The following is a 23,703-nucleotide window of genomic DNA, read 5'->3' as shown; positions in this document are numbered from 1 at the left end:
CTCTATCTAAGTTAAAGTTCTTTGATTTTTATGGAATTTTCTTTAAATCAAATATTCAAAAATATACTTTAAGCCTAAACACAGCACAGTGCAAATGACTATTACTTTTTTTCTTTTCTTTTTCTTTTTCTTTTTTTTTTACATCTGAGTGTTTCCAGTCAGCATCAACAGAGTCAAACTCTCCTAATACTGCAGTCAGAATAAAGATCTTTGATTATGATACAGCACTAGCACAATATTTTCACTAATTCTCTTCTTTGTAGGTCCTGGGAATAGAGGGTTCCCTTCAGATTAATTTCTTTTTAGGTATTATTTAACACAATATTTTAAGGCTTTGGTGTGTTCAAAATAGTCTTGTTATGGATATGAAACCACTTGCATTCTGTTTGAAATGGATAGTTAACAGAGTGGATTAGCTGATAAGTGTCATGACCCAAAGGTCTGATTTTTTTTTGTGTGTGCTTCGGCACTAAGAATTATCCCCGTGGGTTTACAGCTTCATTGCACGGAGGAGTTCTGCTGCGCAGAGAACCCACGTGCAGGGAAGTGTTCCCGCCACTTTGCAGCGATCTTTGCAGGGTGCATTTCCTTTGCAGCACAGAAATGCACGGTGCAAAGGTTTCCCGCTCGTCGTATGCAAATTCGTGCCCCGCAATTGGCTAGTTCTAAATTATTCACACGTGGCAGCTAGCGATTGGCCTGCTAGCCGTATAAGAGGCTTGAGCAGTTTCCGCCCAAGCCGAAGAGGACTCCGCATCCATCTCGTGGGGACTCTGGGTGTGCGTGGCAGGGTAATAGAAACCCTGTGTGTCGCTCAGAGGGGTTTGGTGGCCTGATCCACCGCCCACCTCTTCCCGTCTTCGAACGGAGCCTACTATAAGACGTAACGACGAGTTTAATGCGCGCTTGTCCTGGACATCCGGAGTTTGTCGTGTTCTGTCTGCGTGGAGCCTTGCAACCTCCACGTGTGTTCGTGTTTTTTGTTGTAACCGCAACTCAAGCAAGTTCTCAGCCTACACCACGACCATCTCGGTGTAAATAAAATAATCTTAAAATCAACCGTTACGTGTCTGTGCCTAATTCTAGCTCGGCGCCCGCCCTCTCCGACCCGGCCTGCCCGGGCTGCTGGCCACAGCCCGTGTGCAGAGCGATGTAAGCGACCCGGGGTCAGACCCGGTGCGCACAATAAGGTAATGAAAATCTTTAGAAATCAGTAGACTATCTAATGAATCAGAAAAAGGCTTTCTGATCCATATCTAACTCATTAAAGCTGTTGTAAATCCCACTGAATTATTCTGCAGTACTCTTTATGTAAAGCTTTGAGAATTAAAGAAATTTAGCAAAAGATTCCTAGGAAGAGAGGTGTACCCAAAGTTTATACACCTGTTTTTTCTATTTTCTCAGAAACGACAAGAGATTAAAAAAGAAGAAAAAGAAATTTCTTAACTGAATTGAACACTATGTTCAAATATTCCAGTTATCACAGACTGGTGCTTGAAAAATCAGCAAATAAACTCAGATGAACATGCACCTCCTTCTTAAAAATCTATGGTTTTTGTAGATTAGTTGCTTGTCCCCTATTTTCTGAAGACTCATCTAAATTTTACTGTAATCAAAGGAAAGCCTCCAATTGATTTCAGTGGCTACTAGATCAGGATATAACCTGGGTAAATTCCCACTGACATCTGGTTCGGTCAGCATAAGTAACCTTGATTAGAGGTGGTGTCGTTTTTTACTTTCATTTTTGTATAAATATTTTGTAAACAAAATCACTAAATTTTGTTGTATATATAACTTTAGACTGTGCTTTTTTAGGATCTACTGGCCTTAGCTGAGCATTCTGCACATATCTCCATGTCACCTCACGAGCAGTGTGTCGATAGAATCTCCTTTGGGAAGCAAACACAGTGGTTTATCTTGACACTGTCATTGTACGGAAGGTATAGGAGACTAGAAGCAGCTGCTAAATTTAAAGTGTAACCAGTGTGGTAAAATGTCAAACTAAGTACATTTTTACCTTGCCTCTGACAGAAGAAAGTAATCTTTTTTTATGACATTAACTAAAAAGCAACATTTTTCCTTGTTTTGATGCCACAAAAATATAATACGCTCAACATACTATTCAGCTGAGTTTTGTAAATGCGCTGGGAGATCCTGCTCAATGCTGTTTGAAATGTCTGTCTCAGAATCAGACTGGCCAGAGAGCTGTATTACTTCTCAGGGCTCATGTTACAGCTTACCAACGTTACTCCTCTGTGTAGTGAATGGAATGCAAAAATAAACTGATAAACCTATATGTGCCACATCGAATGTAATTCCATGTGTTATGGGCAACTTAAATAAAATTGCTGTGTAGAGAGAGAGATGATTTTTTAATGCATTTATTAATTACAGGTATTTATACAATATCACATGAAATATAAAACTATGTAAAAATAGACTTGTTAGAAGATAAATCTAGGTTAAGGTTACCTGAAAAGCTAGAAACTATCAAACAAAAAGTGCTAAGCAGCTGCCGGTAAATTGTTTTGGCTTCCTAAATAATATGAATGAGAAAAATGTAAAAGCCAGGAAGCAGCTTTAAAAATACATTGTTAGGAAACTTCTTTGAATAGTTTGGGACATAGGTTTAGTTATAATTCTAGCCCACTGCAATTTAAAATAATTTTGTGACCTCTCTTTTGAAAGACATGCTGTCTTTAACAAAATGTGGACAACAAAAAGCAACAAGAACAATGCAACTGAGCAAAAATAACAGTTCAATGAACAAGAACATTTGTGGAGATTTGGTAACTGAGTAGCAGTAAAAGAAATCAGTGCAGTAGACTGATTAAGAGTCAAATGAATAGATCATTTTCAGGCTTGTGCTAGAACCTACCTCACCTCCATGGGCAACTGGTAGGGGGTGCACGGGGATGCATGTGCCCTCTCAATGGGCCGGTGCCCCCCGATGGCTGACACTGATGCTGTCGGTAGGACTGGTGCCCCCCCTGACAGGGTCGGTGGCTTGTGCGGGCGCCCCCCAGATTCAGGAGGCACCAGTCGCTCATGCTCACCTCCTAACCTAGAAACCCTAATACCGAAGACTTGGGCTTAAGTGAGTTGGGCTTAAACTAGGAAAGAACTGGGGGAGGTGTGACAGAAGTGTATTTCATGTGTGTCCATTACTGGTGCCATGTCCATTACTGTTTGCTCCACAAGTCAAAGACAGGTCTAGGGATGATCCTAAAACTTAGAGCAGGTCTGTGGGCAACTAATTATGCCAGGTTTGCCAAGTTTGCCCTATGCGTCTTTGCAACTCTCAGCAACATCTCCTACACCGCACCTTTGTGTGTCAGAACTTATAGGGGAAAGGCAATAAAGTGAAAGGAAACATCAAAAGGCAACTGGGTAAAGAAGTAACAGAAGGATTTACATCAGAAAGGAAATTTTGGGCCAAATTACAAGTAGAGTGAGGGGAGGACTGACAGATAAAAAGTCAACACTCTGTCAGGAAATGTCTACACAAATGGCAGGACATGCTGGATTAGGTGTAGTGGCAAAAAAAAGGGAAAAAGTGAAAATTTGTCTTAGCAAAGGTACAAGTTGTCCCAGCAAGTTTTAAGATGCTAGCAAAGCCAAAAGAAACTGGAGAGATATGGAACTGCAAATTATATAAGCCTGTTCTGTTTTTGTATGCTCATTTTTTTCTATAACAGAGATGTGGTTTTAAACATGGATATGATTTTAGAGTCAACTCAGGACCAGTGTCTGCTCTGTTTTGCCCACTTTGCATTGCTCTGGTGAGACAAAGGGACCAAAAAACCAATAGGCTGTCCCAGCACAAGCCTGTGTAAAGCCTCCTCAGCCAGTTTCTATATCATTCCCCTTATATTTCCACATGTAGCACCAGGACAGTGTGTAGTGTACCTGCCACACACTACTTCATGCCACTCTATAGCTACCTAGAGGATAGCCCATGGTAGCCAAGTTCTGCTCGTGTTGATAACAGAAATATAAAGGGTGCTTCCATGTGCAATAGGAAAAGAGCTAGCAGATATCTACCAGAGGCTCAGGGACCCATAACTGATTCTTCCTTCCGGTACATACTGGTTACAATACAGAATTTAACCTGTGTTCTCTGTTTTTCAATTTGTTCTCGGTGCCTGAATAGCTAAAGTTTGATAACTTTCCATCTCAGAATTGTAGCTGAACTCTTAAAACATGTCATAGACTATGCTCACATTTTAGATTTCAAATTCATCCAAACTGTAATTTCTTTGAATTGTGCTATGCTTTAGAATTGAACAGATAATTCCAGTCGAGGGAGTGCTGACTGTTCTGGGAAAATATTTCACAGAAAGACCTGGTTAAAGCAAATCCATCTGCAGCTAGTATTTTGTCTGTAGAAAAAAAATAAGAATTAGTAGCTCACAACACATGCCATTAACTGGTTACTGTTAGCATCTTTTGGCTCTCCGGACATACAACGTCTCAGCTCATTTATAGATTCTATGGATAATTTATAGATAATGAAAGAGTAATCTTTGCCTACACACTCAGACATAACAAATAGATTTTAGCGTTATTCACATTGTTTTTGATAAAGTATGCATCTTTCCATGCACGTCTGTGGAACCTACCCAAGAAACAGAGTATCCATGCTGATTGTCAGGAGAATAAGTCTTATACTGTAGCTTCTGGGTTATTAGAAAAAAGTGTCAAAAAGGTTAATCCAATTCCACACTACAGCATTCCCCCAAGACTCTAAAGTAAAATTTAAAATGTATAATCTTGTCTCCTGTGTCTGTTAATCCTTTGCACCAATGATTAGTTCCTGTTTAGGTTAGCAAATAAAAAAAGATTTATTGTAGGTTAAAGGTTCTCTAAGCTTGTTTCTTTTTTTAAAAAAATCAATATACCAGGAAAACTTAAGTAGGCTTTTAGAGCAGCAACTGGACATCTTCTCCTCATAATGTAAAAATGTTGTATTCCTTGGTTACATAAAATGCATTAGGCACAGTCTCATATAAAATCAAAGTTAGGGGGTTACAAGGGTCAAACAAATTAAGCCTTCTTTTAGATTTGCATCAGCATCTGAGCCTAATAACATGGTTCTTAATTGAATATTAAGCACTGTCAGTCAACCCCAGCCAAAACAGCTCTAGTTATGTAATGGCTCTCAGTTGTGATTATTTCAGTCTGGCATATGGAATATTTCACATCACACTTTGCTAGCTGTGCTACTGCTGACATCTTCATCTGAAGCAGTAGAAGCTGTTTAAAGTTCTATGATCTCTCAAGTGTTCTAAAATATGAACTATCTACATATGCATTTCCCAGCAATGAATGCCTATCCGGAACAATGGCTAAATGTTTCATGTACAGCCTATAACTTTGAAAGTAGTTCTGTCCTGAAGAGATGCAGAAGAAACAGCTGATCTGTGTTTCTTCTCTTCCCCTTTCTTTACTTTCACTCACACAGTCATAAATCAAGCATAAATGTACGGCCTTTTGGCTAAGACCAAGTGTAGTGTGTGGCTTTAGCAAGGCAGCCCTCACCATGTGTTCATGGGGCCACCGCACACCCCAAGATAAAGTATCAGTGTTTCTTTTAAACACATTAAGATGTGGACTAATTATCAGAAAACATATTAATTAAACTCCAGTCAACCAAACATCTTACCAAAAAGTATGGACCCCGTTAGGTTAAATGGGTATGATTATATTGCAATTAATGGCTTGTCCAGTTGTGCCAATTTCAGTATAACCTGTGATGGACTATGGGATTTATTTGAATTTCTTTCTGTTTTAAAAAGTGTTTATGTTCCATGCCTCCATTTTCCTGACTAGCCATGCACACGGAATAAAGAGTTAATAGAGGACCTGCTAAGTGCCAGAGCTGCCTATATGGTGGGATAAGACAAGATGTATCTTCAGCATCTGCTGGGACTTGAATAGCTACGTTAACCTTCAACCGGGTGGGATGCCAGGAAAAAGAGTGAAATAAACATGACAATGCACAAAGCACCCAAGGAAACAAGGGGCACCTACACACATGACGGAGCTCTGCTTGAGCAGACTTGATTAATCGAGTCTGCTATGAGTCTGCTGGAGCATGATGTGAGTCTGCTGGAGGGATGAGGACAGCATTAAGAGGGTCCAGAGGAGGGCCACTCGCATGCTCAGGGGGCAGGCCCTACAAGGAGAGGCTACAGGACCTGAACTTGTTCAGCCTCCACAAGAGAAGGCTGAGAGGGGATCTAGTGACCATCTATAAACTTACTTGGGGGACCAGCAGAGAATGAGTGAGTCCCTGTTCCCCCAAGGACTACCAGGAGTAATTAGGAATAATGGCCACAAGTTGATTGAGAGTAGATTCAGGCTAGATATCAGGAGGCACTACTTCACAGTCAGGGCGTCCAGGATCTGAAACAAACTTCCAAGGGAAGTGGTGCTCGCTCTTACCCTGGGGGTCTTCAAAAGGAGGCTAGATAGTCACCTAGCCAGGGTTGTTTGACCCCAGCATTCTTTCCTGCCCATGGCAGGGGGTCGGACTTGATGATCTGCTCAGGTCCCTTCCAGCCCTATCAGCTATGAAACTATAATTAGCAGCCCCGCCACCATTTTGAAGCATAGGACGCTGGATACATGGGATGCCAAGGGCACTTTAATTAGAGCAGCTCTCAGAGCCACTCTAATTAAAGTGCACTCCCTTACAGCCCCACCCTGGAGCACATGTATAGACACCTGGAGAATCCACCGTAAACTGGGCTACTCAGAGGAAGGCAAATGGTAGAGGAGCTTTGGGGCTCATGGCTGTGCAGACTGGAGACACAATAGGTCAGCTAACTTTGGCGTGCTTAGGATTTTGCAGGTTAGATAAGGAAGAGGAGAACTTCTCCACCCTTTGGAGAAGTCAGAGGACCTCTGGCTGGGTGGCCTTCCTTTGCTCCAATAAAGAAAAAGAAAGAGAAGCTATCTGCTTTGTTACTTGGGCCTTCGGAGTACACTTCAACCTATTAAGACCCTCATTCAGGAGCTGAACTGGAAGGAAGCTTCCTGAGGCAGCACCACAGAAAACCAGGGAGGGGCAATGAACCAAAAGGCCAGGGTCTCAGAACTGGAAGGAGTTGGGGCTCCCCCACATCCTAGAAGCCTGAGTTAGCTTCACTCAGAGAGACCAGGTAAGGCCAGGGATGTACCAGATAAGAGTCCTGGGGAGATCTGTAACACATCCTTAATCTGTTTCTTCAGCATTCCCATTTAGCATAAACCCTTCATTGTGGGCAATACAAGAACCAAATAATAAATAATGATAATAAGGCTTATTTACTAACTGTATTAGAAAAGGAAACAGCAAGCCAATCATGATGTACCAGATATAGAATATTCTTAGCAAAGAGAAACAAAGAAAGAGAAAAGAATACTGGCTTATAGACTAACTAAAACAAGGTCCTTTTTTAATACTTTGATATTCAGATATCATTTAACAAACATCTGGTTGATGCTTCTGCTGCAAATCATGCATGAAGTAGAACTTCTATAAATGCATTTTTAATGATAAAAGGCCATACATTTTTCCTCCTGCATTATCTTTATTTTAAAAATATTTTATCATTTCACCATTATGTCATTTTTTATTGTTTCAGCAGACAGTGCAATTGACAAAAAGTGAAGCATTTGCCATGCCTTGTAAATGATTAGCAATATGAGTACATTTGTTTCTTACTTGTCTTGACCCAAGCTAAATCTTCCTGTATGTTTTCTTACCGTTCTGTCATCTGCCTGTACTCCATGTTGGAAGTCCATCTATGGATTGTTCCCACCAGGACACGGTTGCCTTGCAGTCAACTATGCCTGTACACCAGGGGAGGGGGCGGGTGGGGGAAGGCACATGAAACCAAAAAACAACGAACACATTGGGTTCTGGGAAAAATGGATGAACACATTGGGTGCTCACTTATTCCATCAACAGTTTATTCCAGAGGGAAATACCACATGTAATTTCTAGCAAAAACTGCACCCTCTATCACATTCCATGTCTTTTTCTAAAGAGTGGTGATCTGGTAAGGGAGTCATAATCCTAGACTGGCCAAAGAGCAAATAGTGCTCCCATTGAATTCATCAGGCAATTTGAAAATGACTTCAGTGGGAGTAAGACTGGACTCACAGGATGTGCCTACATGATGTGTTTACTGCGGAGTTGCCTGATGAGCTCCACAGTAAACTTCTTGGCATCTACACGTGCAGCCCTATTAGGCCACAGAGCACTAACAAACTCCACAGCAGGATACTACTTGTGAATACAAGTACTAACCTTCTGTAGAGTTTTTTTGTGCACAGCAATGCACCTGTAGATGCTGACCCAGTTGGCTGGGGCATGAGGATGCTTCAGTGTGGGCGCTGCCTGCTGACTAGCTCCACAGTGGAGCATCCTCCTGCCCCAGCCAGTCCCTCTGCAGCACACTGAGCCAGGCCAGAGCAGCCCCAGGCTGGCAGGCTGACCTCCCTGGGTCCCTTGTCAGCCAGGGCTGCTCTGACCTGGCTCAACGTGCACTGGAATTTATTGCTGTGTGCATTACTATGCACATGTAGATACATCCACAGACTGTAGGATGGAACACCCAGTTATTCCCCCTTCTTGTGAAAAATACAAGCTAAAACCCCTGTAACTGCTACTATGGATAAGAGGAAATTAAAAAATATGCAACAATCATTCCAGTTTGTAGGATAAGCTGTTTCATGCACAGTATTGAATATGGTGCTACTATTTACATGGGTGAAACAGCAAGATAAGAACGTGGACTTAAAAGCTAGTGCTGTTTCTGTTTGAAATCTTCTTTCTTCAGTTCCTAATAAAACAACTTTTCTTACTTAAAGTACTAATGAAAAAGAAAATGCATTAGCTGCTATCAAACACTAATGTACAAAATAAGTGAGTTCTTCTTGATCCTCTGTTGAATGTGATCAGACTCCTAATTTCCTTTTCAATGTAGCTACTTTGGCATACACACTTGCAGAATCTTTTGATCACATTTAACTGAAACTTATGATAGAACAAAAGTCCATTATATCAGCAACTCATTGGGAACAACATTTTCTTGACGTCAGGTGTTCCATAGGATTTATAATTCAGCTTTGTGTAATTTAGCTTTTCCAAAAATTTTTAGTGTTCCTTCCAGACCTCAGTAAAATTATTATTATGTTTCTGTATATCCATAGGTGTGCCGCTATCTATATCTATAACTTGCCAATTTTGCAAAATTGTTTGGTGCTATTCACTCTTCCACAAGTAATTTTTGGACCAGTAAGTAAATAGCATTTGGTGTCTGTCTTTGTTTTGTTTTCATTATTGTCACTCATTCCTGACAAAAGACAAGCAAGGATATATTGTTCAAGGACTACTGAATTTTAATGGCAATTTAGCAATGATGAACATTCTCTTTATCTGTAAGTGACATATGCAGAATCCTCTAGCAACTGCTGCAATTATTCTCCTATATCTTTGAGAGGTTTTTTATTATTATTATTTATTTTTATTTTTTTGGAACAAAAAGTGGATAGTGCCTATACACACACTCTGAGAACACTATCACTGTTTGAAATACCAAAATCAAATGGAAATTTCAATAAACTTGCTTCTCCTGTCAACCAACAGTTATAAAAGAAAACAAGAGCCAGCACATTGACTTTCAGTCTTCCATTATTCTTGTCAAAAGCCAGAACTGAACCATGGACCCCTCAGCATGCCTTGAAAGTCAGCGAAATCCAGACTATTTCAGAAGAGGCATCAGAGGACAAAATGGAGCCTTGGGGAAAAAGGTACGGTCTTGTTAATTCTACTGAGGGGAATCTAACATCAGTATCTCCGCTCGCTGCATTTGTGACAGGGTATCACAGAGAAAAATATGCAAAAGCAATACCTTAAAGCTATCCAGAAGATCAGAGGGACAAACAACGATCCCAAAGCACAGATTTTATGTGCTGTCTCTAAAATGCCCTGGTTACCAAATGGGATGTTGCCTTTTACACTAGTTTCATCTTCCACATCAATTTAAGGGCCTTATTACACAATAATTTTGGGTGGCTCCTAGAGCTCTTAACCCCCAGATTATCCACACATTAACACCTGAAACTTGTTTTAAGCACTTGTTATGCAGCTCAAGTTTCACCACTCCAGAGCAGGATGATCTCTGATCCCGGTTACCCAGCTCATTTAACACTATGGTGTAGCCACTCTAGGCTAAACATTAGTGTAAAAACCAAACCCACCCCCATCTCTCCCCTGCTGCCCTGGAATGGGCCTACAGCCCCTCTCCCCCCCACTCGCCCAAGCACCCCAGAGCACACTAACTGCTCCGTGCACTTCTCCCCACCCATACTTACTTGTAGCTGCCCACACCGTCTCAGGGGAACAGGCAGAGAATGGTTAGTCTGCATGCCTGGCCGCCAGCATCACTCTCAGGGTGGGCTCCATCTGGAGAAGAGCAGCAGCCTGCAACAATGGTAGGACAGGCAGATTTAACCCTTCTCTGCCTGCTTCCTTGGGACAATGTGGGCAGCTAGGAGTAAGCAGTAGGGCAGGAGGAAAATCTGGGGGTGGGGGGAAGGAGGAACCCCAAGGGACAGGAGGGGAGCCTGGGGGCAGGGGGGAAGCCTGGAATGAGAAAGGGGGGATTCTTACCTTTCAGTCCTCCAGGCCCCTGCTGTCCTGAACATGGGACTGCTCTAAACTCAAGCTAGCACTAACACTGGTCAACATTTGTGCGGCTCACCATGTGAGGTGTAACAAAGCCCCGAGTCCCATGCAGACTTGCAAACACATTCTGGCAGCTACTAATTGTCAGGGATTCTTTGAGATATTGGCTTATCTACTGTACAAAACTAAGTTGGGGGTTCTGCCAGAAGTTGCTTAAAGCAGATCTCACTTCAACCAAATATATTGCTGAGTTCTGTATGCCACTTAGGGATATTGCTAATAAAGCGCTTTTCTGTCTTGCTCCTTGTTCCTAACTATGGACATCAGCAACACATATATTTTCATTTTTGACCAAAGAAAACATCAGGCTTCTATGGCGAAATATCAGTGAATAATCTTTTCTGTGCTAATTCTGGCAGTGTAAAAATAGTAGAAGTTATTAGATTTGAACAAATCCAATTTTGAGAATACCTTCAGGAGACTTTGTTTAGGATATCATTCAGGAGCCTTTGTCCATGATTTTACACTACAGACAAGAAATTACAGATCATCATGCAGCTATTTATATAAGGGTTTATATATATTTATATATTGTAACAATAATAAATATCTTCAAAACCAGGCAGCAGAGGTGAGCACCCATTAATAAATCCTGCCTTCAGATCTGCATGGAATCCTATGGTATTCAATCAGATTCGCTGGCAGTTCATAAAGTTCACAGAAAAGACAGATGGTAGTCAACCCAGTTTCCTTATTGCAATGGAGCATTACAGGCCTGTCTGTTAGACTCCATCTAAAATGCAGCTAATTAAAGTATTTTAAAGGAATTATGTTAATCAGTTTATTCCAAGCCACTTTTTAAAATTTTTCTGAATTTTTAACCAAATGAGAAAGTAAAAAATGTAATCTTTTTCTATTTTCTATATTTTCAATACTGTTTTTATTCCTTGCCATTTTTTCTTTGTTCCCTTCTATTTTCCTCCTTTTTCATTTTTTCTGCATCCTCTTTTTTAGTAATAAATTGGGGGGGAAAGAACAAAGAGGACAAAAGAGAGAGGACAAACATTTGAAGAAAGGGGAGAAAACAAACCTGGTAACTAAAATTTGATTGCAATATTTGTTTTTGTTTGTTATTTTTTTAACCAGATCCATTGCAGAGTTTTCCTGAGTTACCTCCTTTACATACCACCTAATCAATTGGCAGGAAATTGTATGCAATAATTAATTAACAATGCAATACTTATATTAGATCCAACAACAGACATTGTCAGTAATACTACCCCTGAAACAAGGAGATCAAAAGCATTAAGAAGGAATGCTTTCAGCCACTTTTTATTTTTAATAAAAATTGTAGTTATCTTTAAACTTCTGAAAGTGTACTAGGGAGTCAACTTTTTAAAAACTGCTTGTAGTTCCTGATGTATCCCTTTAAGGTATATACTTTTCAAAAGTCAAAGTGCTGTCCAAAGCCAAGAAAACAGACATATCTTCAACAGCTGTGCTGGAAAGCAAGTTTATACAAAACAAAAGAAATGGAAAAGCAAGAAGCTCTTCTCTTTAACTGCAGGGCAAAACAATAGTTGCCCTAATATTTGTATAAAATTTTGATTGCAGACAAGTGACTAGAGATGTCTGAGTGTTTGATACATTTGTCCTATAAAGCTCACTGTCTAATGATCATCTTAATAGACAGATTACATCTAGAATTAGACAGAATAGGTAGAAGCAGAGCTTATACATTTCATTATGTTTCATTCATTAAAGCAAAGCAGTTCAGTATAATTCATGTCTTGCCTTGCTCACTTTGTCTCGCATCTGAACATACTTTATTTTTTCTCATGGTAAATTAGATGTAAAGTAGATTTATTGATATAGAGATGTCGTCTATTAAAGGAGACAAAAAAAATCACCAACTTATCCTTTCTTAGTTCACTTATGTACAATTTCCTAAGCTTGTTACCAAACATTCTGAATTATAAAAATTTGATGATGGGGATCCTAATATGTATTGTAAAAATCAATAGATAATTTGTGGTTGTCACAATACACCATTGTCCTAATGACCATTCAGAACTTCTTGACATGGGAGAGGTAGAACTCAAACTAACCAATAGTAAAGGAAGATGCCATTATCACTGAAGTTAAAGGAGAATCTCCATTACCATGAGTCTAGGTAGGGAACTTATAATATGACGTACAATTCAGCAGTTTTAAATCCATCCAGCGGGGACAGTGCTGAACATACATGTGTAAGCAAGCCCATTCATTGCACTATTAAAGAAATGAAATTCCCAATACTTTAACATTTCTCTTTTCAAGCAGAATGGGAATAGGAGGAATGGTGATTTTTGTCCAACATTTTTAAAGCCATTAAGCTTTGATGGTGTGAGAGCCATGGGATATAGATTTATGAGTTCATGAACTGCATATTCTTATATTATACACCACATTATAATTTATTATTCATTGTATTTTAATGTGAAACCTTTTTGGAAGATATATATAAGGGTTGAAAGGCAGCATGTCATTATGAAAACACTATGTACTAGCAACCCTTCATTACTTTTAAAGACACCATAGTAGTGCACTAAAAATACAGTCCTTCACTGATTTATATAAGTCAGAAGAAACCAGCTCTAGGAATCAGGAGGAACCTGCAAAGATATATTTTGCTTTTCTGCATCAATAAAAATGGAGCATTCTGTGGAGACATCTCTCTGTATTATTTGCCAGGAAAATATATTTTAAATGCAATTAATTTGGTGCAGGCTGACTGTAGTTTAATTGTGAATTACAGGATTCTTTGCACTTGACTTGAAGCATCTGGTAGTAGTCAATGTCAGAGATAGGTTACTGCACAAGAACCACAGGCCTAAGCTGGAAATGCTTGTGTTAAATGCACCCTGGTTTAAAAAGCATTGCTCTGGTGGAACAATTTGATTCACACCAACAAATATAGAGATGCAGGTCCCACTCAGAAAAATCCCTGCTCCCAATGTAAGATTCAGCCCTAAGGACACCAGGCAGTACTTCCCCTCTCACATGGGTTCTGGTAATGGAAGGCATTTTTACCATCCACAGTAACACTAACTCACATAATAAAGTTAAGTAACATCAATCCGTTATGCTTCAGGATATAAACAACCCACTAACGGCCTGGTTTTAGAAATAAGCTTCCTCCATAGGTAAGCTATTTTATAATTGTCCATTATGTGGGTTTTATAGCTTCCTTTAAAGCATCTGGTACTATCCACTGTCAAATACAGGATGATACCAAATTAGATTAAACTTTGTTCTGATCCAGCATGGCAGGTAGTATATAATCCTAACTTCCAATGTTATTTCATTCAGTCTAGCTGTAAACTCATAAAGAAAATGCATTCACACAATTACATCTGATAGTTTATTTTCCCAAGGGGAAAAGAAAGTCCTTTTCCTTAAATGAGAGCATGCAACCTTAGTAGCTCTGACCAAAACAAAAAGGAAGAATTTTTCAAGAAATCTTTGTAAAAACATTTTTTTTCATTGAAAAATTTCAAAGTGTGTGCACCAGCTCTAAATCTGAGCATACTGCCCTGGGACTAATGCCCAATGAATACAAGAGTCCTAATTCTTAATGTATAGATTAGGATAGTCCCTATTCATGAGATGTCTCTGTCCCATGAACAGAAAAATTAAAAGAAAAAAATTCAATAAAAGTAAAAACTTCTAAAAGTAGGTGTTAATATTGGACAATCAAAATCAAGCCATTTCAACATGGAGGAAAGATATGAGTATCTGCAAGATATGGGCACAAAAGGAGATTATTAGTAATCTTGAAACAGCAAGATATGAACAGGCAATGGAAGCAAGGGAACGTCTCTAAGGAAATTTATGAAGGAAAGGCACGAACATAATTCCACAAAAATCAGGAAAGTAAAGGTGAATAAAGAGATATAACTGGCAAGAATGAAAGACAAGAAGGGGCTTTACAAATAGTCATACAGGAAAACTATGGTAAGAAACTAACAAAAGATGCAAAGGTGGATCTACTCAATTCCTCTTTAGATTCAGTCTTCACAAAATTAAATAAGACATGACCAGGAGACTAAGAACATAAATATAAAATAAAGAAGGGATGGAATGCAGATCACAGTAAGTAAAGAGTGTCAGGGAACTTTGACACTTAAATTAATTCAAGTCAGCTGGGCCTGGCAAAATTCACATCAAGGTGCTGAAGAAATCTTGAAGCCAATGACAAATATATTCACAAGCTCTTGAATGACAGGTAAGGTCCCTAAAGACTGGAGAAGGGTTAATATAGAGTCATCTTTTTAAAAGGGAAAGAAAGAAAACATGGATAATTATATATCAGTGTATCAAGTGGGTGTGTACATGCAATATTAATATCATGCAATAAACTCCAGTGCAGTTTGCGCTGGAATTTATTGCTCCTCGTTGCAGCATTTGCACGCACACCTGGTACCACAACACCCTGAGCTGGGGCAGCACAGACCCAGATAGCACAGACCCCAGGGAGTCAGACTGCCAGCCCAGAGCTTCTCCCTTTCATCTTAACATGCTGTAGAGGGGTTGGATGGTGTACAAGGATGCTACAATGCAGTGCTAGCCATCAGGCAGCATCTGCGCTGTAGCACTCTTGTGCCCCAGCCACTATCTATACATGTGTTGTGGTGGAATAAATAACTCTGCCATACAATAGTACTTGTGTCAGGCAGTATTAGCCTATGGCAGAGTTAATTACATTACTTCAGTCCAATAGAGGTGCACGTGTAAATGGTGATGCCTTACTGCAGAGCTAATTACAGTAAAGCTTCTCATGTAGATGCACCCGGTGAGACTGACTCCACTATTTGTGAACTTACTAGAGAAAATTATAAAATAGTCAACTTTTAACTATCTGGGAAGGAATGATTACTAACAGCTAACATAGACGTATTAAGAACAAATCACAGTAAACCAGCTTTATTTCCTTTTTTGACAGGGTAGCCAAGTTTGGTAGGTCAGGGAAATGTGGTAGAACTAAAATACCTGGACTTGATTGTGGCTTTTGATACAGTCCTACATGCCAGTCTCATAAGCTGAAGAAATGTGGGCTTGATAGAATTACTGTTAGATGGAAACATAATTGGATGATTAACCACAAACAACAAAATAACAATAAATGGATCTATGTCAGTCTGGCAGGAAGTTTCAAGTAAAATTCCACAGAGATCTGTTCTGGCTCCAATAATGATTAGCATTTTTATTAATAACTTGGATGTTGGGATGAAAAGCATTCTGCTCATCTTTGCAGACAACATAAAGCTAGTAAGAGTTGCAAACAATTTGGAGGACAGAATTAAAATCCTAGATAAACGTCTGGATAAATGGGAGAACTAAACAACAAAATGAAATTAAAAAAATATAGATCTAAGGTGCTACAGATAAGGAAGAAAAAGCAGATGCACTAATACAGAATAGGGGAAAACTGGCTTAGCTAGAGCACTTCTGAAAAGGATCTGAGGCTTATGACAGACCACAACCTCAGCATGAGTAAGCAACGTGACTGTAGCTGCAAAGAAAACCCACATGCAATTTTGGGTTGCAATAACAAGGCAAGACTGGTAGGCAACAGCACCAGCTCTATGTAGCCTTGTTTAGACTTCATGTGGAATAGTTTATCCACTTTTGAGCATTACATTTTAAGAAAGATATAGAGAAACTGGACAGCGTACGGAAGTCAGTAACAAAGATGATAAAGGAGTTTGGATGCAAGCTATAGGAAGGAAACTTGAAAGGACTGGGCACTTTTAGTCTAGAGAGAAGGAGATTGACACAGGACATAATAGCAGTTTTCATACATTTGAAAGGCAGCCATAAAAAAATTGGAGAAACCTTGTTGTCTCCTGTTACAAAGGGAAGGGTATGGGGCAATGGATTTAAACTGTAGCAAACCAGGTTTAGAATAAACTCAGGAAAAATACCTTAATATTTATTGGCTAACTGAAGAATACTACAGCTTCTAGAATGAGATGTTCTCCTTGTAGTTCCTGTGTATCATCAGCTGCTTAACATACTGATGTAAAAAAAAATTGGTGGTACAGATAAAATCAATTAGCTCTATACATAGTCTCCATTTGACACAGCTTCACTGTATGTGTATCAAAATGATGAACTGTCAGAAACCACTACCATACTTTATGTTATACAGATGGGTGTACACTTGTATGTTGCTCTTGTATTTTCCCTGGGTGAGAGAAGTTACACTGACAGTGTGACAGAGATAGCCTGGAGCCATGGGTAGCTGAAAGTATAAAATCAAATCAAATTGCAAACCATACAAATTATTAAAGATATATTTTTATTCAGATGATCTGATACTTAATTTCTACTGCCTGAGGCTCCCAGTAAGAAAGAAATAGTATACCACCCGCACCCACTGTCCAACAGCAACAGTACCTTCTAAGCTCTCACAAATTTGCTTTTAAAAAGGATTTTAAGAAAATTATTTCAACATACAATTCTTTTTTATTGCCTCTCCCCACAGCTGTATCTGGTTCTTGTAAAAGCCTCTAGAAATTGAGTCAAAAGTCTAGATATACCACAAAGATTCTATACAAAAAAGTATATCTTTCCATTAACAAAAGAAATGAAGCTTTAAATAATTAAAAAAAAAGAACTTCTGCATCATTGTGATAGGTTTTTTCCTCTTGGTTTTAGGCTAGATTATTTTGCAACTCCAAGGAAGCATTTTTCTTTTTTCACAGAGGGTGAAATTGAGCCTTGTGAAAAAAAGCCAGCACAAGGCCTTATGCACCATTTAACTTGCACATGGGTGGTTATGCAGTTCAGAATCATAGTGGTTCAGAATAGATTTATCTTCATAAATATATTCATATTTGGTCCGCAAAAGAAATAATGAAGCATCCTTTACAGCAGAATCACAAGAGTGGAAGACTTGACCCAAGGGTTAATGAAAATTAAACCTGTATATATTTTTGGCTAAATGTGACCCAAGTTAACACCTTTTCCAAAGTGGCTTCCTTTGTGATATTTCCATCTGTAGGCTGACTGACTGATGTCAAAGGAATAAGCTGGAAAACAGACCAAGGGAGAAAAATAACCGTACTTTGAAAAAAACAGACTTGTATGTCATTTTATATCTCACAACTATTTATTTGGAGGATAAAAGTTTACCCTCCTCTGTGTATTGAATACTATAAAGGCATCCATTGTTAAAAGCACCCCTCAGTTGTAAATATGTTTCCAATAAAAAAAAAAAAAATGAACTCTACTGAAATGAATGATGTTGACTGAGGGTTTAATCTTAATGTGATTCAGATAATTAAACTGTATGCATCATTTTTACACTGCATACACAAGTCCTTGAGCAGAAGTCATCAGATACCATGCAAAAAATCCCTTCACACATAATCTCAGCCCAACACTAATGCAACAAGAAGTGCATTGCTACAAGCATTGGCTTAGTTAGAAAGTTAAAACTACAAAGTAAACTTGCTCATTGCTTGTCACAACGCCCACCACTCTAAAAGAAACCACATCAGAGTACTAACAATGCAATTCATTCTTCAAAGACAGAGTAGTCTTTGAAGAAAAAGAACTTCTAAGATGTGACAAAAAGAATCTTTTAAGACTATTTATAATTACATACCTAAGGACTCTCACCCTAGCATTACATTTCTGCAGTCGCTACTGAAAAAAGTATATAATTTAATCAGTATGCAGCAGAATTCAGGGTTTCATTTTATTTAGATTGGAGATTGAACCTAAAGTAATAAATGCAGATCTACAGTAGAGGTGAACTTTCATTAAATGTGAGTGGGCGCATCTATACAAGATGCTGACTGCGCAGTAGCTCATTGCTACTGCACATTAGCATCACATGGCATGAAGCATGACACAAGGCAGTTGCCCAGTACTAACAAGCTACTGCTCAGTCAGCATCACCTAAAAGACATTCAGCGCTGCTACTGAGCAGTAACTCCAGTTACTGCATAGTCATTTGATACTTCTATACACAAGTACTTGTATACATAAGTACTAAATGACTACGCAGTAACAACTGCACACTCAGTGGCTCGTATAGATGCAGCCAGTTTGGCTGTATGCTGAGTTTTAGTCTGAGCTCAGTGTAGACAGTGGAGTTTAGAAGGATGCTTTCTTTCAGGTCTACCATACTGTATCACAGAGGAAGGTGATATTTTTATAATTTCAGTTCCAATTATAGATTGAAACAAAAGCATTGTATGTTTGACTCGCTTGTAATTTGAACTGTTTCTAATGGAACAGTTTTCTGTCTGAAAATGCTGATTTGATGGAACTAAAACATTCCATAGGATCATGCTGACTGCCAAAATTTTCAGCAGAAACCAGGTTGGCAGCTGGCAGGGAGTCAGGCAGGTAGACCAGCTGACTGGTTTTCCTGTTATCTGGCTGCCCAGCTCGTAGCTGCCTGGCCAGTGTGCTAGCTTCCCAGCCAATTTACCAGCTGCCTAGCTGGCTAGGTCTTGCCTTCCTGAATGAATTTCACCTGGGATTTCACAATGTTCCTATTCCATTTTGATGTGGAAAAAAAAAATTAAATAGCAACAATTCAGACTTTCCCATTAAACACACACTCCTTTTTCCAGCAAGTCCCATTTAAAACCACTATTAATGAGCTAAAAGGAAAGGTGAGAGGGACTTAGTATCGTTCACTGTAAAAGCAGTAGAGTTGCATTATCCTTACATTCCTAAGATCTCTGGTATCCAAAAATATAATTTGAAGCACAAAACAACACAAAAAGTATGCAAATATACCAGAAATGGTAATGGCCCCTTGCAAAGGAATTGAAAGGTTCAGTAAAATCAGACTAGAATTGCAGGTGTTTGCCACTAATGACAAATACACAGTATGACAGTTCTCCCCTGCATATTGCCAGCTGTTTTTCTGGAGAAGACTATCAAAAATCTTTACCTGTATTCATAGTCTGCACACTAAAACTTCTTTGCTTGCCATACAAGCTAAATTTGTAGAACTTTCTGAAACTCTGTATTGGTGCATGCCACAGCCTATCATTAGAGATACTTACAGAAAGCTGTTGACAGAACAATCATAAGAAAAATGTTTCCCATCAGGATCCCACAAATGCAGATAGGAAATCAATCCCTATACTCGCAGGAGAGGATTCCACAGGAATCCCAGTGAGAAACTTTCCTGCTGTGGTTTTGCATTGTTCCTTTCAAGAGCCAATATGAATATTAAATAGACAAATCTGCTCTGGGAACTTTGCTTTATTTCAGGTCCTAAACCATATTTCTCAGAGTATGTACAGCCATTATATTTTGATCAGCCTAACTAGGGTTAAGTCAATTTAAATGCCCACCTGTGCAGGCATTCAGAGAGGCTGAATCAGGTAAAAAAAAATGGCAGATCCAATCTAAGTTAGTTAACCTAAGGAACTACCTTAGATCAGGAATGGGTTAACCCAATCCATCAAACTTCCATGCATGTGTGGAGCGCAGACTCAGGGCTGGGAAAACCTAGCTTCTTATTCCAGGCCTGGGGCAGTAATTCCATATTGGCTGAAACAGTGCAGCTCTGAGTTGCATGGGAATCAGTAATGAAGAACCAGTTCCCTATACCATAGCCCTTTCCAGATCTTTTGCTACATCTTAGCTGCGCTTAAGTAAAGATCAGTACCACCATCATTTACTTCAGTTACTTATTATTTAATGATTGCTCAAAATTCATAAGTGGTTCCATCAAAAGCATTTATATTTGCCACATCAGTTACGTATTGGTAAAACTTATCAAAATTCAACAAGTCAGCACAAGGCCTGCGAATCACTCAGATACCATAGGACTTTGGCTGGGCCCCTGCACAGTGAAAATTTTACTTTTACTCCCTAAGAGAAAAACTATGTATTTCAATATAATATAATGTGCATTGTTTCAACGCTGCTTTACCATTATTATTACATGTACTTGCAAAATACAAATCATCACTCTCCTGAACTGACCACTGATTAAATATGTAGTACAATACCTTACATATTTTGCTCCATTCATTTCCCTATCATATTTTCAACCCTAATAATAATTTGAATTACCTCATTTGCAAGTGTCTCTCCTCATATTCAGATAATTCTTCATTCTTGTATAACTTATTACAGTCTGCCTTTTCCTCAAAGGATAGACCATATTGAATGGCAATATTATGTAAAATACTGCCTACCAGCAACTATTTTCCAGCTTTAGAAGAGTAGCGCAATAATGTTCCACCAAATTCGTCTAGACTGGGCTCTCATTGTTTACGTCCTTCCAGTAACTGTGGTGGTAAAATTTTGAACCACATAATTTTTTTCTGCAGAAGGCCAAAGAAAAAATTAATCTCGATTCCACATTTTATATAAGAGGGAAACCTCTGTCACCTGCAAACAGACTTGTCTTTTCTTAGCATAAGAAAGGACATATAAAATACATGTTCCATATTGTATCCTGCACCAATTTTTCCCTAAGTGCAGAGTTCTTCACACTTAATACTTTGGCCTGGCCTATCTCTGCAGAGTATAAAGCCTGATTTGGAGTACTTACCCAAGTGCCAAGTTTTCCCAGTTTTTAAAAAAAGCTGTGCCTTACCATAGCAGATCGTCTTAAAATGAATGAATCATGACATGATCCTGGGTACTTAGCTATGACGACTGTCATGGAGTAAATTGCATTGCATACTACATGTATGAAAGAAAAAGAGTTTTGAGTTTCCAAAATCTGCCTCATTATGTGATGGTTATGCACAAATGTAGTCAGTAACACGCAGGAGAGACGGGAATTCGGCAATGCCCCTACAATGTATAAATACCATTTTTTGGTTGGTATCTGTTGGAAAATGAGTGCATTGATTAATTCTCCAGAGAAAAAGCATCTACTGTACACACTAAGACACTAACGCGTGACAAACTAAAATCTGAGCTACACCTTTAAAGTTGGCAGGAAGAAACCTAATGCAAAAAGCTTAAATGTTCCTCATAAGGAATTCTTCTAATTCTTTTTATAGTGATGTGCATTAACAGAAATAAAGAGCATGCATTATAGAAGACCACAATACATAATAAAAACCTCAGCGAGCTGTAAAATAGTTTAGAATATTGAGGTATATTTTCCAGGCATGCAAATAAATTGCTAATATCATTCAGTCAATTAGATTCATTAAGCACAGATTAAGTCATTTAAAACATATTTGCAGGTGAAATTATAAGACTATACACACTCCACTGAAAATCTGAATATGCCTATAGCCAAGTGCAATGCATTACACGGCCCAGTTAAATATTATATTGATGCTGAATTCTAAATGACCTGCAAGATTAGAATATGGACCTAGTAATTCAACATTTTGGAAATTAAGTGTAAAATATAGATGCCTAAATGTAGGCACTGTTTAGATACAAGTTTAGCATGTAAATATGCTAATTCAAAAGTCTAAACCTGGAACTAGATGCCTTCTTAAAGTTTCTCAACTCTAAAAAAAAAACAGCCAATGACAAGTAAGAAGAGTTATGGTACTTGTTAAAAATAATAAGTGAGAAAGTGAGAAAGCCTACTAAGAAAATGTTTGGATAAGGTTAGGAATGTCTAACTAAAGCTGGTTTTTATTGCTGAGGGATCAAAATGGATAAAACTTGGCCAGGATAGTTATGGTATTCCAAGAATGGAAACAAGTTAAAGAGAAATTCTTAATTTAATATAGCCTGGAAACTGCTATATTGCTAGAGTCAAGCATAAAACATAAATCAGGTTTAAGGAAGTGATTAAAACAGTCTAATGTATATCACAGTAACTATTCAATTTACACTGAAGTCTTTTAATTAGTTGGTATCGTGATTATGGAGAATGGAAAAGATGACATTCCTGACAGGAATGTTTTAAGTTTATAATTCTAGTAATGGGAATAAAGGAGAAAGCTCCTATTGCCTTATTCAAAAAGTGTCTTGTCTATGGATAGACATTGTCAATTGAGGACATGAAACTGTCTTACTCTGGAAATGGAAGAGTTTTTCCAAAAGTATCCATTCTGTTTTTAATATGCATTTGGATACTCTTTTAGAGAATACTAATTTCCAGAGCTCAATGACACAAATATTTCTTCAATAAAAATACTTCTATAGCCAACTTCATCAGCCTCTTTATTTGTTCATTGTGATGTGTGAATATTGTCAGTAGGGCTGCTAAAAAGAAATGAATTAAAAGTAGGTTAACAAATTCCATTTTTTATTTTTTGTTACTTAACCTATTCACCAAAAATGGTCTAGATGCAGTGTTTAAATGGCTCTCAGGCAAAACAGCCCTGCTTTCTGTGCAAGTATTAATGATAGGCATTCATTGCTAAGTTACTGTATCCTTAAATCTTTGGTTAACGCTACACAATTACAGTTTATGAAATGGAAGTCAACCAGGAACTGGCACAGATCTACCAATTGTTCCTGAAACCAGATCTGACAGACATATAAAACACGTGTTCCCACAATTCACTAGTGACTTCAAAGCTGCAGTAATGAAAATCACAGGTTGTTGCAAGATCCAGTCCCTCCAAGATCCTGGGGTCTCCTTGCCTCTGCTTGCCCATTTTGCTCTCAGTAGAAGCCCTACCCCAGCTGCCTGGCCATGTGGGTCCTGCCCTCAATAGTGGGTGTGGGGCAGATGAGTGCCTGGGCAGCAGGGCTAAGTCTGGCAGCAGCAGCCAGAAGGAGCTGCCACCACATGGGACTGCTAGGCAATGGAGTCTGCCACAGACCCAATCCAGCCTGCGGACTGGACTTTGCTCACCTCTGCCATAGTCATCACTGTCACAGCATGCACAAAACTTAGTGAGGAAGAGCACAATATGTAGCAGAGAAGTTTAGAGGTTAATTTGTATGCACATAGTTGAAATACTAGCTACAACCAAAGCACCCCTGTAAACCACTCTGTGAATAAGAAACCAATTCTATTTTACAAGCGTCAAGTCTTATCATGTTGCCACCCAATATGGGATAGTGAA

At 38.8% G+C, this 23,703-nt stretch overlaps 1 long non-coding RNA gene across 4 annotated transcripts in view; it reads right to left on the bottom strand.

Annotated features, from left to right (window-relative positions):
* Positions 1 to 2,365: 2,365 nt before the first annotated feature.
* LOC132249574 (uncharacterized) overlaps positions 2,366 to 23,703 on the bottom strand; it is a 144,221-nt gene continuing 122,883 nt past the window's right edge. For 3 of the 4 annotated variants that reach the window (XR_009461075.1, XR_009461071.1, XR_009461076.1), the window contains 2 exons: positions 10,369 to 10,477; positions 8,545 to 9,791 (listed from right to left, as the gene is read on the bottom strand). This is a non-coding gene — a long non-coding RNA (uncharacterized LOC132249574). Of the gene's footprint in view, positions 7,840 to 8,544; positions 9,792 to 10,368; positions 10,478 to 23,703 lie in introns of those variants that run through there. The other variant, XR_009461073.1, reaches the window with a different exon arrangement.

This window comes from Alligator mississippiensis, chromosome 3, assembly GCF_030867095.1.
Source record: "Alligator mississippiensis isolate rAllMis1 chromosome 3, rAllMis1, whole genome shotgun sequence".
Taxonomy (NCBI): domain Eukaryota; kingdom Metazoa; phylum Chordata; order Crocodylia; family Alligatoridae; genus Alligator; species Alligator mississippiensis.
Note: the sequence above shows the minus strand (reverse complement) of the source record. Positions and strands in the feature narration are given on the sequence as shown.